This window comes from Lotus japonicus, chromosome 4 (genome assembly GCF_012489685.1).
Source record: "Lotus japonicus ecotype B-129 chromosome 4, LjGifu_v1.2".
Lineage (NCBI taxonomy): Eukaryota > Viridiplantae > Streptophyta > Magnoliopsida > Fabales > Fabaceae > Lotus > Lotus japonicus.
This window is the reverse complement of record NC_080044.1, coordinates 51,662,508-51,676,004: the sequence shown is the minus strand read 5'-3', so window position 1 is coordinate 51,676,004 and position 13,497 is coordinate 51,662,508.

The window sequence follows — 13,497 nt, the reverse complement described above, 5'->3', positions numbered from 1 at the left end:
TATTGTCACTTCCTACCTTGAATTCCGGGTCCTTACCCTGAATTACCAAATTCCTTTTTCCGAGTAAAAATTCATCTTGTAACTGTTGGTCTCGGATTTCCTCCATCAATCCATTGGTAATCCTGACCATTCCAAACTTCAGTTCTCCCTCGGATACTCCCACATCTAAACTCAAATCCCGAAATTGTTCCAGCAGTTGCAGCTCCCTAACCATCATTGACGAGATATGCATCTTCCTGCTCAATGCATCAGCAACAACATTAGCCTTTCCAGGATGGTATTGTAAGGTAAAATCGTAATCCTTGAGAAATTCCATCCAACGTCGTTGTCTCATGTTCAACTCCTTCTGGTCGAACAAGTACTTCAAGCTCTTGTGATCACTGAATATGGTGAAATTGCATCCATATAAGTGATGTCTCCAGATCTTCAACGAAAACACGATGGCAGCAAGTTCTAAGTCATGAGTCGGATAGTTCTTCTCATGAGTCTTCAGTTGTCGTGAAGCATAAGCCACCACCTTCCGATGTTGCATCAGCACACATCCCTAACCTTGATGCGAAGCATCACAGTACACTTCATACGGTTCCTCTGGTTGCGGTAAGACGAGTACAGGTGACGTCGTCAAACGTTCCTTCATTGTCTGAAAGCTAGTTTCGCACGCTTCGGTCCATGCAAAAGGTTGATCCTTTCTCGTAAGTTGGCTCAAGGGTCCAACGATCTTGGCGAAATTCTCAATGAAGCGACGATAGTATCCCGCCAAACCGACAAAACTCCTGATCTCCGTCACGGTCTTTGGCCGTTCCCATGACAACACAGTCTCTACCTTTGCTGGATCCACAGCTATGCCTTCTTTAGAGATCACATGACCTAAGAATTTTACCTCTTCGAGCCAAAATTCACACTTAGAAGGGTTGGCGTACAGCTTTGTCTCTCTCAACACTTGTAAAACCTGACGCAAGTGCCCTTCATGATCTTCAGCATTCTTTGAGTAGATCAGAATGTCGTCGATAAACACCACGACAAATCGATCTAAGAATGGATGGAAAGTCCTGTTCATGTAATCCATGAAAATGGCAGGTGCGTTTGTCACCCCAAATGGCATCACTAGATACTCATAATGTCCATAACGAGTTCTGAATGCCGTCTTTTGGATATCCTCAGTCTTTACTCTGATCTGATGGTAACCCGACTTCAGGTCTATCTTTGAGAATATCGCAGCTCCTCGTAGTTGATCCATCAAATCGTCAATTCTAGGTAACGGATACCTATTCTTGACGGTCACTTTGTTCAGTTGTCGATAGTCGACACAAAGTCTAGATTTCCCGTCCTTCTTCTTCACCAATAAGACGGGTTCTCCCCAAGGTGAAACACTTGGTCGGATAAATCCCTTCGATAGAAGATCCTCAAGTTGAGACTTCAACTCCACCAATTCCGCAGGTGCCATCCGATATGGTGCAATCGAAATCGGTCCTGTTCCGGGTACGATGTCAATAGCTAACTCAATGTCGCGTACAGGCGGCAAACCAGGTACATCGCCAGGAAAAACATCCGCGAAGGCCCTCACAACTGGAATATTACTCACTTCCGAATTCCCTTTACTCTCCAAGCTTAACAAAACTGAATACTCTTGAGATCCTTCATTCAGAGAGACGCTAATATGATTGGCGGATAGATACTCGGAAAGATCCGAGTCAGGAAATACCACTCTCTTTCGGCTGCAGTCCAGAAGACAATGGTAGTGGGACAACCAGTCCATCCCTAGGATAACATCTAGGTTCTTGAGAGTTAGGCACACTAGGTTAGCATGGTAAACTCGATCTCTATAGGTTACTGGGCAATACATGCATGCAGTATTGGCAAGCAGAGTTTTGGCAGGTGTGGTAACTATAAGATCGAAACTCAAAGCAGTAACGGGAAGTTTTAATCTAGTAGCACATTCCCTAGAGATAAAAGAGTGCGTTGCTCCGGAATCAAAAAGTACAGTCAGGAGATTACCGTCAGTCTCGCAGTCTCCCCTGATCAGACCATCAACTCCTTCAGCTTCTTCACCATCCATGGTGTAGACTCTTGCCTTAGCAGCAGGACGCTTCCCACGAGCAGTGTTGACAGCTGGTTCTGTCTTGGGTGCTCTGCATTGACCAGCAGTATGCCCCAACTTGTTACAGTTAAAGCATTTGGGCCTCATGTCAGTACAAGCATTGGCATAGTGCCCAGGCTGCCCACATCTGTAACAGGTCATCTCCCTGTTCACAGTCTGACCTCCAGAACCTCCAGCAGTACCCACCATGGGCCTATAAGATCCTGAAGCAATCCCTCTACCAGCAGGTCGTTGATACGGCCTCCTGCTCTGAAATCTCCCTCTGCCTTGAATATTTTGAGAGCCCGACCTCATCGGCCCTCCTGTTCCAACACGGTTCAGTCTCTTATTCTTCATTATCTCCACTTCCGTGGCTTTTTCAACCAAGGTCTGGAAGCGAGTGATTCCCAATGGTTTCACCGAGTCTTCAATATCGGGCCTCAGCCCATTCACAAAGCGCTTGCACATGTAGGGTTCATCGACCCCATTGCGGAAGAATCGAAAGTGCTTGGCCAACGATTCCAGCTTGGCAGCATATTCCGGGATGAACATGCTACCCTGACGAAGTCTCAGGAATTGCGACTCACGCTCGTCCCGAGCACTATCTGGAAAATACTTCTCCAGAAAAGCAGCACGAAACGAAACCCAATTCACTTCCAAGTTGTTTGCTTCCATCATTCCTCTGGCGCCTCTCCACCAGTACTCAGCATCACCCAACAGTAGAAAGGTTGCCATTCCCACCTTGGCCCCCTCAGCTGTAAGACCTGGATTTTCAGAACAAGTTAAGTTTCCGACTCACACGTAGAATCAGTGTAAGCGTGACAGGAGTTTGACATTTGAGAAAGATTAATGAAGAAGAAAGTTCAGGAATTTCTTGAGGAATGTTGCGTAGTTGTTTTCGGAGTTAGTGCGAGTCGTCTGCACACTTGCCTTAGGGCGAGCGTGTCCAGAATAGGCTATTTCGCTCTTAAAGCAACGTTTTGAGTGAGATTTCGAACTCAGGGAAAATTTAAAGATTCTCTTTATTTTTCCATCGACCAGCGTTTCATTTCGGAACTCTGGACTGTACGCACGATAGGTTTCACTTTTCGGATGTCCGCCGACGCTAATTTCTTTGCTTCGAAACCCTATTTTCGAGCAATGGATGAAGACTTTTTCTATTCGGGACTTCTAACAAAGATTCCGTCCGCGTTGTCAGACTTGTTTCGACATTTCCAATCTTTCTTCTGTTGGAAGTTTTGTCGTCTGAGCATCACAGCAAAAAGTAGTTTTTCGGGGCAGATTAACCGACACCGCTTTTGAGTTTTTCGATATCGTATTTCCCAAATCCTAGATATTTGTTTTGAGTTCTGGAATTCTGACGCTAGAATCTCTCTTAGAATTTCACGGTGATCGTGCTGCAAAAATCGGAATCGCGAAATTTTCATTTTCCCACGATTTCACCCGCCTATAAATAGGCGAAAAAGCAAAAATCTTGCCATTTTCACCCATTCTTGGCCGCGAGTTCTAAGGGGAGGGGAGGAGAAGAATTTTTCGCGAAATCTTGACCGATCTTCGTGCAGTTCGTCCCTACTTCTAGGTATCGAGGTAACTAACACGATTCCTACCTCTGATTACTGTTTCTGCTGAGTTTCTGTAGTCGTTTCTGTGCTCTAAGTTTTGAGCTTTTTCTAAAATTGTCCGTTTTCTTCGATTTCTTGCTTGGGTTATGTTCTCTAGGTTTCCATGAGCCTAAAACCTCTGTCAGTAAACGCTGATTGTGATCCAGTTGTCCAGGATCTGAAAAACTGTTTCAAAACCCTTTTTGCTCACATTTCGAAACTTTATTGTCGAAAAGACTTAATCTGACTTCGTGCCTTTAGGATTTGTTGTCACGGAAGTCATGAGGATCGTTGCTGTCAAATTTGTTTTCAGAACTGATAACTTTGAAGTTTTGAGCCTTTATTTTGGACCAAAATGCCCCTGCGTAGTCGTATTTCGGCCCGATTGTCCGAAAATTGTTCTGACAGTTTCTTTGCCTTAGTTTTACCCTAAAACTACCTTGTGAATTGATTTGATCAAAGAAAAAGAGCCGAAGCCCTTTTTCCTTTGAGGCCGTGGACTATTTCCTTTAGGGGGGAGTTTTTCGGTTTCGAAAACTTGTCTTTTCGTACCTGATTGTCCTATTCTGAAGCTTTAATGCTTTGTCTATCGTTTATGTATTGTATTGCGATCGAACTAATCGATATTGTTTGGATTCTGCTTTGTTTTCTCCGAGGTTCAGTTGAAGGAACTTTGGAAGGTTCAGAGCACTTGAGTGAAGGAGCTTGTGATTTCGAAGCTAGATCAGCTCGAGGTTAGGGCAACTTACATATATTAGCTATGATTGCATGATAGGCGTCGATAAATTCGACTTATGCTTTGTCTGATGTTGTTTATGATGTTGAGTTGATGTTATGATGCTTTTCCATAACTTGTGATGTTGTGCTTCTGTTGGATTGAGCGTTTTGACGCAACTTCGGAGTGGAGGTTCATTGATCTGGTGATCTTTGATATCTCGGGTTGGATGAACAACCCTAGGCAAGTCCAAATGTGGGGTTTGAGACTTAGCCATTTGTTGGGATTCGTTGGAATTCCTAGACTTTCCCCGGGAAGTGTATTTTGGGTGGTTGATTTTTGGAAACTTAGAATGATAGAGCTTTCGAAAAATAAAGACTTGGGAAACTTAGACTTTGAGAAATAAACTCATAACTTGGCTAATTCGAATTGAAACAATTTTTATTAACGTTTAAGCATAGGAGAACTGAAGGGGAAAATATTTACGAAAGGCGGGGAAAAGTCGACTTATGTTGTGGGTTTGGAGAGTTTGGAATTGGGGAAAGCCACTGAGGTGAGCTATGGTGATGATTGAAAGTCACCGAGTACTCTAGTACTCCTGGTAGTGTTGTTCGAGTCGTGTTGTATTGACCGGCACAGACTCTGGGTTTTGTTTGTGGGTTTTGTGGTGGGAGTTGTGTTGTATTGACCGACACTAACTCCAAGTCGTGTTGTATTGACCGACACTGACTCTGGTTTTGATAATCATATTGCACACGTGCATATACGCGATGAAGTGCCAAGCAGAGTACTTCGGTATAACAGGAAGTAACGATCAGCCATGCAGAGTTGAATCGGTCCTGACTATATCTGGCACAACAGGAGGTAACGATCATCCATGTAGAGTTGCATCGTGCCTGTTGATGTTCGGCATAGCAAGCAGAAATGGTCAAACCATGTAGAGTTTGTACCGTCTTGACTATAGCCAAGGGTGATAAGCGACGCCCGAGCAGAAATGGTTAAACACGAGGCCAGTGTTACGACCGTCTCGAGGTGCCCAGCCTATAAGTGGCAATACCGTTGGTTTGTCCCGTCGCCAAGCAGAGTGACGTCGTTGATTTGTTCCGTCGCCAAGCAGAGTGACGTTGTTGATTTGTTCCGTCGCCAAGCAGAGTGACGTTGTTGTTCTGTCCCGTCGCCAAGCAGAGTTACGTTATTCGGATTTGTGTCAGCATATTCTGCACTGGCACACAATGCATCTTATTATGACTGAATTGTGTAAGAGATTTGATAACATGCTATGTATAAACCTTAGGGTAAGCAGTGCATAACTTATATGTATATATACAACATATATATATATACCCCTTTTATCGCATGTTGATTGTATATCTATTGTATTCTGTAAGTTGACCCTAGCGCCTTGGCTTTGTTTGTATGTTTGTGCTTGGGCGGTCGGCCTGCTGCCAGGCGTCCGTCAGCCGGTTCGTGATGATTCGTTGTGCGGGAAAGACCCGGAGCGGAACGACTATTACTGAAGCTTTCGACGAGGACCCGGACTTCATGACTGTTCGAGGGAGGGTCGATGATAGTAGTGTGGGTTATGGGTGGTTAGAGCCTTTTGAGTTAGTTGTTACTGTAATAGCTCTGATTCGTCATTCATATTTTGGGACAGGGTAGGTTCCCGACGCATGGCTTTTGTGTGGTTCTCTTACTGAGGGATCACAGTGAGTCAGTCGGACCATAGGGGTCTTTGCTTAGGCCATTTTGAGGCCGACTTCCTCCTAGTGGTTTGTAATTATGATTTTCTCACTCACACATCTGGATCTGTAACTATTTGCCTACGGGCACACTACTTTGGAGTCACTGCGAGTGCGCGTGACGGGAGAGTGCAGCTGAGGTGGTACATGTGTATATATTTGTATATTGGTTAGTTAGTGTTGGGGTTATGTCTTTATTTCTCTATTGCTTGATTTAAAAGGAATCAAACGAAAAAAATTACCTGTTTTCCGCGTAAAGTTTACTTTTGGTTACTAAAGTGACACCTGGAAATCGGGGTGTTACATTGTGGTATCAGAGCTTGTCGAGTCTTTTGGGAGTCTTTGGGGAATAGGTCTTCTGTGCTAAGTTGTGTGACTCTGCAAAGAGTAAAACCTTGATTGTCTGCCAAGCGATTTTCGCTTTAATTGATTGAAGTTGCTACCTAATCATATTGTGTAGCTATGCATAATACTATCTTATGATTGGTACTGACTGTTTGCTAAACGAATACAGAACATGGTGAACGCGAACCAACTCGCTGAGATGGTAGCCACTTTGGTCCAGGCGATGACTGTACAAACGAATGACAATGCACAGAGGCGTGCTGCTGAGGACGCACGTGAGCTACACCGGCTTCAGAGAGAAGCAGCCCTGGACCAGAATAGGGGATTGAATGATTTTAGAAGGCAGGATCCACCCAAGTTCACAGGTGGGACTGACCCGGACGAGGCGGATCTCTGGATCCAAGAGATAGAGAAGATTTTTGAAGTACTACAGACTAGTGAAGGGGCTAAGGTGGGCCTGGCAACTTATCTACTACTGGGCGATGCTGAGTACTGGTGGAGGGGCGCCAGAGGGATGATGGAGGCAAACCATGTGGAGGTGAACTGGAATTCTTTTCGTGTCGCCTTTCTGGAGAAGTATTTTCCTGATAGTGCTCGTGACGAGCGTGAGTCGCAGTTTCTGACTCTTCGTCAAGGGAGCATGACTATTCCGGAATATGCTGCTAAGTTGGAATCTTTGGCCAAACACTTCCGATTTTTCCGTGATCAGGTTGATGAACCCTATATGTGCAAGCGCTTTGTGAGGGGACTGAGAGCTGACATTGAGGACTCAGTGAGACCGTTGGGGATTATGAGGTTTCAAGCTTTGGTTGAGAAGGCCACCGAGGTGGAGCTGATGAAGAATAGGAGGATGGATCGGGCTGGAACTGGGGGACCAATGAGGTCGAGTCCCCGGAGCTATCAAGGAAAAGGAAAGTTACAGATGAAGAAGCCTTATCAGCGTCCTACGGGGGAAGGGTTTACCCCAGGACCGTACAGGCCTACGATTGCTGCTGCGGGAGGAGCAGGAAGCCAAGCTGGAAGCCGTGAGATAACATGTTTCAAATGCGGGGAGGTTGGGCACTACTCCACGAAATGCCCGAAGGGGAAACCGAGGTGTTTCAAGTGTGATCTACCAGGACATCTGGCCAACAACTGCAAGACACCCAAGGTTGAGTCATTTGTTAACACCGTAAGGGGAAAGCGCCCTGCTGCTAAAGGAAGGGTTTATATCATGGACGGTGAAGAAGCTGAGGGGTTAACCAGAGGAGAGCGCAAGAACGATGGTAACCTTCTAACTATTCTTTCTCATTCTAGTATAGTATACTCTTCGTTACCCCCGTAGCGTGTGCAACACGCCTGAACTTGTTTTTACCGCTAAGCTTTGACCTTATAGTTATTACACCTACTAAGAATTCATTTGACTGCTGCTCGTGTTTTAACTATAGAAGTTACACGAGGTTTAGAATAACACACTAAGTCTAGAAAGTAGTCTTCCACCGATGCGATTATGAGGAAGCTAGTAGCTGAAGAACGAATCTTAGGGAGATTCCTTATAGGTAGTATACGTGTCATGTTGAGGGTGTGTAGTTCCGTAGCGGGATCATTAAAGGATTTAGTATTAGGATATTTGTGACTACTGGAGGATAGGGATTCATTGACTGTTCCAGTGGGTTTTTCTAAATTTCCACCTTCGATGTATTAGGCCTGATCAACCTAATATTGAGGGGGTGATATTTGGAATCACAGCTGGTAATGGACCTTGATAGAAGGATGTGTAAGATGAATTTGAATTGATTGAGGATTAGTCGGATTTGGGAGGAAAGTTCGTGTTAAGCATTTGATTGTAAAAGATTAAGATTTAAATCTTTGGAAGTCGATGAGTGTCGTATAGACATTGATTGGTTAGTTCGTACGATTACTCCAAGTAGAGGTAGACTAAGTCAAGAGATTTAATGCTGGAAAAGTATTAAGTAGTTTCTCGGAAGTTATGAAGTCATAGGTTATGTGATTGCTGAGGGGAGTTATTAGAGACTAAATAAGTTGGATTTAATCAGGTTTTAGATGATAGCTTGATGGTAGCAAGAGTGAGAAGAATTAACTCTGAACTAGTTTGTTATAGTCGAGTTCGAGGAATAAGTTTTGCTAAGCGTTTGATTAATATGTGGAGACATTATAGTCTTAAGAGATGAATTTTCACTTGAAAAGTGTTGAATTAATGATTAAGTTGGAGAAAGAAAGTTTTAGCATAAGTTGAATACTTGAGGTTGTTGATATGGATTCCAAAGAAATATGCTAAGATTACTACGTGAGATTTACTAAGTTGGATTGAAATCTTAGGGTTAAGATTGATCTTGAGAGTCGAGAATCGCGTACGAGTAGGAGATCTTATGGTTGTAGGTGTGACAATAGGAGTTGAATCTTAGAAGATTGAAGACCTGAAGGTGAGTTTCGGGTTAAGACCATTGAGGTGTAGTATAAGAGAGATCCTGAAGTAAAGGAATTCTGGGTGGTGTGGAGTGTTAAGGTCGGTGATTGATTGATGTTGATTATGAGGTTGCGGACATAATGACATGTGATAAGATTTGAATGATGTTAGCATAATAAGTTATGATTATGGATATCAGGATCAGGTGGTGAGTGTGGAAGCATGACGACACTTATCAGGTCGTTTGGGTAAATGAAGGAGTTATAGTTTTAAGAAACGGATATTCATTTAAGAAGTATTGAAGAATTAAAGGTCATTAGAGGACCAAACTTGGTGAAGGTTTAGGTTTTAAATCTATGAATGTCTGTCTAAGGTGTGTAGGACTTGAAGTTTGTCAGAATTTGATTGAGAAATTAAGAAGTTGATTGACGAGATGGTGATTGAGTCACAAAAAGGAAGGTGTTAGTATTAAGACGAATATCTGAGGTTGTTATATTTTGACGAGTTTCGTAGAGTTTAAGAGTCAATGGCTAGTTAAGTCCCTTGAGGTATAGTTATGATTTAATCTTCTAGAGGATAAGTCTCGATTTGTGCGAAGTGTTAGGGATTTCAGTAAGTGTAAATAGGTTTGAGTGAGGGAAGTTCTAAGGAAGAAGACGATAATAATGGATTGTTAGATATTAAGAAGAGGATTATCTTATAAGTTGTTGATAACTTGATGTTGAAGGGGATAAGATTAGTGAAGGACAAGAAATAAGGACATAAGTCGATTTTTAATTCGAAGGGTGACTAAGTAGGAGATTGATTTCATTGTGCGAGTGATGATAGTTACGAAGTTAGAGGTGTTTTAATGGACTAGCGGTTTCCAAGGGGGAGGATTCGTCTAGGAGTTATCGAACGGACAAGTGGAGTTTTGGACTGTAGATGAAGATCACGAGGACGAGTTGAGTATTTACCTTAAGATGACAGAGAGGCACCGAGTTTAAGAAGAATTTCGGACGACCGACAGTAAAGAAGTAAGTGGCTAAGATGGTGCGACTGCACGGAATGCCAACCGATATCATTTCAAGCAGAGATCCGACGCATGTAATCGAGTCAGACGACATGAGGTTGAATGATGTTTTGTCTTTTGAGACGCCGATAGTTAGCAGTGGGGATAGAAGAGTGAAACAGTTAAGGGGAAAGCAGATTGCTTAAGTAAAGATTATGAGGAACAATGACACAGGCACTACTACATGAGAATTGGACGATAAGATCGAGGAACTGTATTCCGGACTTTCTCAGAACTCTGAGTTTCGAGGACGAAACTTTCTTTTTGGAGGGGAGTATTGTAAGACCTGGATTTTCAGAACAAGTTAAGTTTCCGACTCACACGTAGAATCAGTGTAAGCGTGACAGGAGTTTGACATTTGAGAAAGATTAATGAAGAAGAAAGTTCAGGAATTTCTTGAGGAATGTTGCGTAGTTGTTTTCGGAGTTAGTGCGAGTCGTCTGCACACTTGCCTTAGGGCGAGCGTGTCCAGAATAGGCTATTTCGCTCTTAAAGCAACGTTTTGAGTGAGATTTCGAACTCAGGGAAAATTTAAAGATTCTCTTTATTTTTCCATCGACCAGCGTTTCATTTCGGAACTCTGGACTGTACGCACGATAGGTTTCACTTTTCGGATGTCCGCCGACGCTAATTTCTTTGCTTCGAAACCCTATTTTCGAGCAATGGATGAAGACTTTTTCTATTCGGGACTTCTAACAAAGATTCCGTCCGCGTTGTCAGACTTGTTTCGACATTTCCAATCTTTCTTCTGTTGGAAGTTTTGTCGTCTGAGCATCACAGCAAAAAGTAGTTTTTCGGGGCAGATTAACCGACACCGCTTTTGAGTTTTTCGATATCGTATTTCCCAAATCCTAGATATTTGTTTTGAGTTCTGGAATTCTGACGCTAGAATCTCTCTTAGAATTTCACGGTGATCGTGCTGCAAAAATCGGAATCGCGAAATTTTCATTTTCCCGCGATTTCACCCGCCTATAAATAGGCGAAAAAGCAAAAATCTTGCCATTTTCACCCATTCTTGGCCGCGAGTTCTAAGGGGAGGGGAGGAGAAGAATTTTTCGCGAAATCTTGACCGATCTTCGTGCAGTTCGTCCCTACTTCTAGGTATCGAGGTAACTAACACGATTCCTACCTCTGATTACTGTTTCTGCTGAGTTTCTGTAGTCGTTTCTGTGCTCTAAGTTTTGAGCTTTTTCTAAAATTGTCCGTTTTCTTCGATTTCTTGCTTGGGTTATGTTCTCTAGGTTTCCATGAGCCTAAAACCTCTGTCAGTAAACGCTGATTGTGATCCAGTTGTCCAGGATCTGAAAAACTGTTTCAAAACCCTTTTTGCTCACATTTCGAAACTTTATTGTCGAAAAGACTTAATCTGACTTCGTGCCTTTAGGATTTGTTGTCACGGAAGTCATGAGGATCGTTGCTGTCAAATTTGTTTTCAGAACTGATAACTTTGAAGTTTTGAGCCTTATTTTGGACCAAAATGCCCCTGCGTAGTCGTATTTCGGCCCGATTGTCCGAAAATTGTTCTGACAGTTTCTTTGCCTTAGTTTTACCCTAAAACTACCTTGTGAATTGATTTGATCAAAGAAAAAGAGCCGAAGCCCTTTTTCCTTTGAGGCCGTGGACTATTTCCTTTAGGGGGGAGTTTTCGGTTTCGAAAACTTGTCTTTTCGTACCTGATTGTCCTATTCTGAAGCTTTAATGCTTTGTCTATCGTTTATGTATTGTATTGCGATCGAACTAATCGATATTGTTTGGATTCTGCTTTGTTTTCTCCGAGGTTCAGTTGAAGGAACTTTGGAAGGTTCAGAGCACTTGAGTGAAGGAGCTTGTGATTTCGAAGCTAGATCAGCTCGAGGTTAGGGCAACTTACATATATTAGCTATGATTGCATGATAGGCGTCGATAAATTCGACTTATGCTTTGTCTGATGTTGTTTATGATGTTGAGTTGATGTTATGATGCTTTTCCATAACTTGTGATGTTGTGCTTCTGTTGGATTGAGCGTTTTGACGCAACTTCGGAGTGGAGGTTCATTGATCTGGTGATCTTTGATATCTCGGGTTGGATGAACAACCCTAGGCAAGTCCAAATGTGGGGTTTGAGACTTACCATTTGTTGGGATTCGTTGGAATTCCTAGACTTTCCCCGGGAAGTGTATTTTGGGTGGTTGATTTTTGGAAACTTAGAATGATAGAGCTTTCGAAAAATAAAGACTTGGGAAACTTAGACTTTGAGAAATAAACTCATAACTTGGCTAATTCGAATTGAAACAATTTTTATTAACGTTTAAGCATAGGAGAACTGAAGGGGAAAATATTTACGAAAGGCGGGGAAAAGTCGACTTATGTTGTGGGTTTGGAGAGTTTGGAATTGGGGAAAGCCACTGAGGTGAGCTATGGTGATGATTGAAAGTCACCGAGTACTCTAGTACTCCTGGTAGTGTTGTTCGAGTCGTGTTGTATTGACCGGCACAGACTCTGGGTTTTGTTTGTGGGTTTTGTGGTGGGAGTTGTGTTGTATTGACCGACACTAACTCCAAGTCGTGTTGTATTGACCGACACTGACTCTGGTTTTGATAATCATATTGCACACGTGCATATACGCGATGAAGTGCCAAGCAGAGTACTTCGGTATAACAGGAAGTAACGATCAGCCATGCAGAGTTGAATCGGTCCTGACTATATCTGGCACAACAGGAGGTAACGATCATCCATGTAGAGTTGCATCGTGCCTGTTGATGTTCGGCATAGCAAGCAGAAATGGTCAAACCATGTAGAGTTTGTATCGTCTTGACTATAGCCAAAGGTGATAAGCGACGCCCGAGCAGAAATGGTTAAACACGAGGCCAGTGTTACGACCGTCTCGAGGTGCCCAGCCTATAAGTGGCAATACCGTTGGTTTGTCCCGTCGCCAAGCAGAGTGACGTCGTTGATTTGTTCCGTCGCCAAGCAGAGTGACGTTGTTGATTTGTTCCGTCGCCAAGCAGAGTGACGTTGTTGTTCTGTCCCGTCGCCAAGCAGAGTTACGTTATTCGGATTTGTGTCAGCATATTCTGCACTGGCACACAATGCATCTTATTATGACTGAATTGTGTAAGAGATTTGATAACATGCTATGTATAAACCTTAGGGTAAGCAGTGCATAACTTATATGTATATATACAACATATATATATATACCCCTTTTATCGCATGTTGATTGTATATCTATTGTATTCTGTAAGTTGACCCTAGCGCCTTGGCTTTGTTTGTATGTTTGTGCTTGGGCGGTCGGCCTGCTGCCAGGCGTCCGTCAGCCGGTTCGTGATGATTCGTTGTGCGGGAAAGACCCGGAGCGGAACGACTATTACTGAAGCTTTCGACGAGGACCCGGACTTCATGACTGTTCGAGGGAGGGTCGATGATATAGTAGTGTGGGTTATGGGTGGTTAGAGCCTTTTGAGTTAGTTGTTACTGTAATAGCTCTGATTCGTCATTCATATTTTGGGACAGGGTAGGTTCCCGACGCATGGCTTTTGTGTGGTTCTCTTACTGAGGGATCACAGTGAGTCAGTCGGACCATA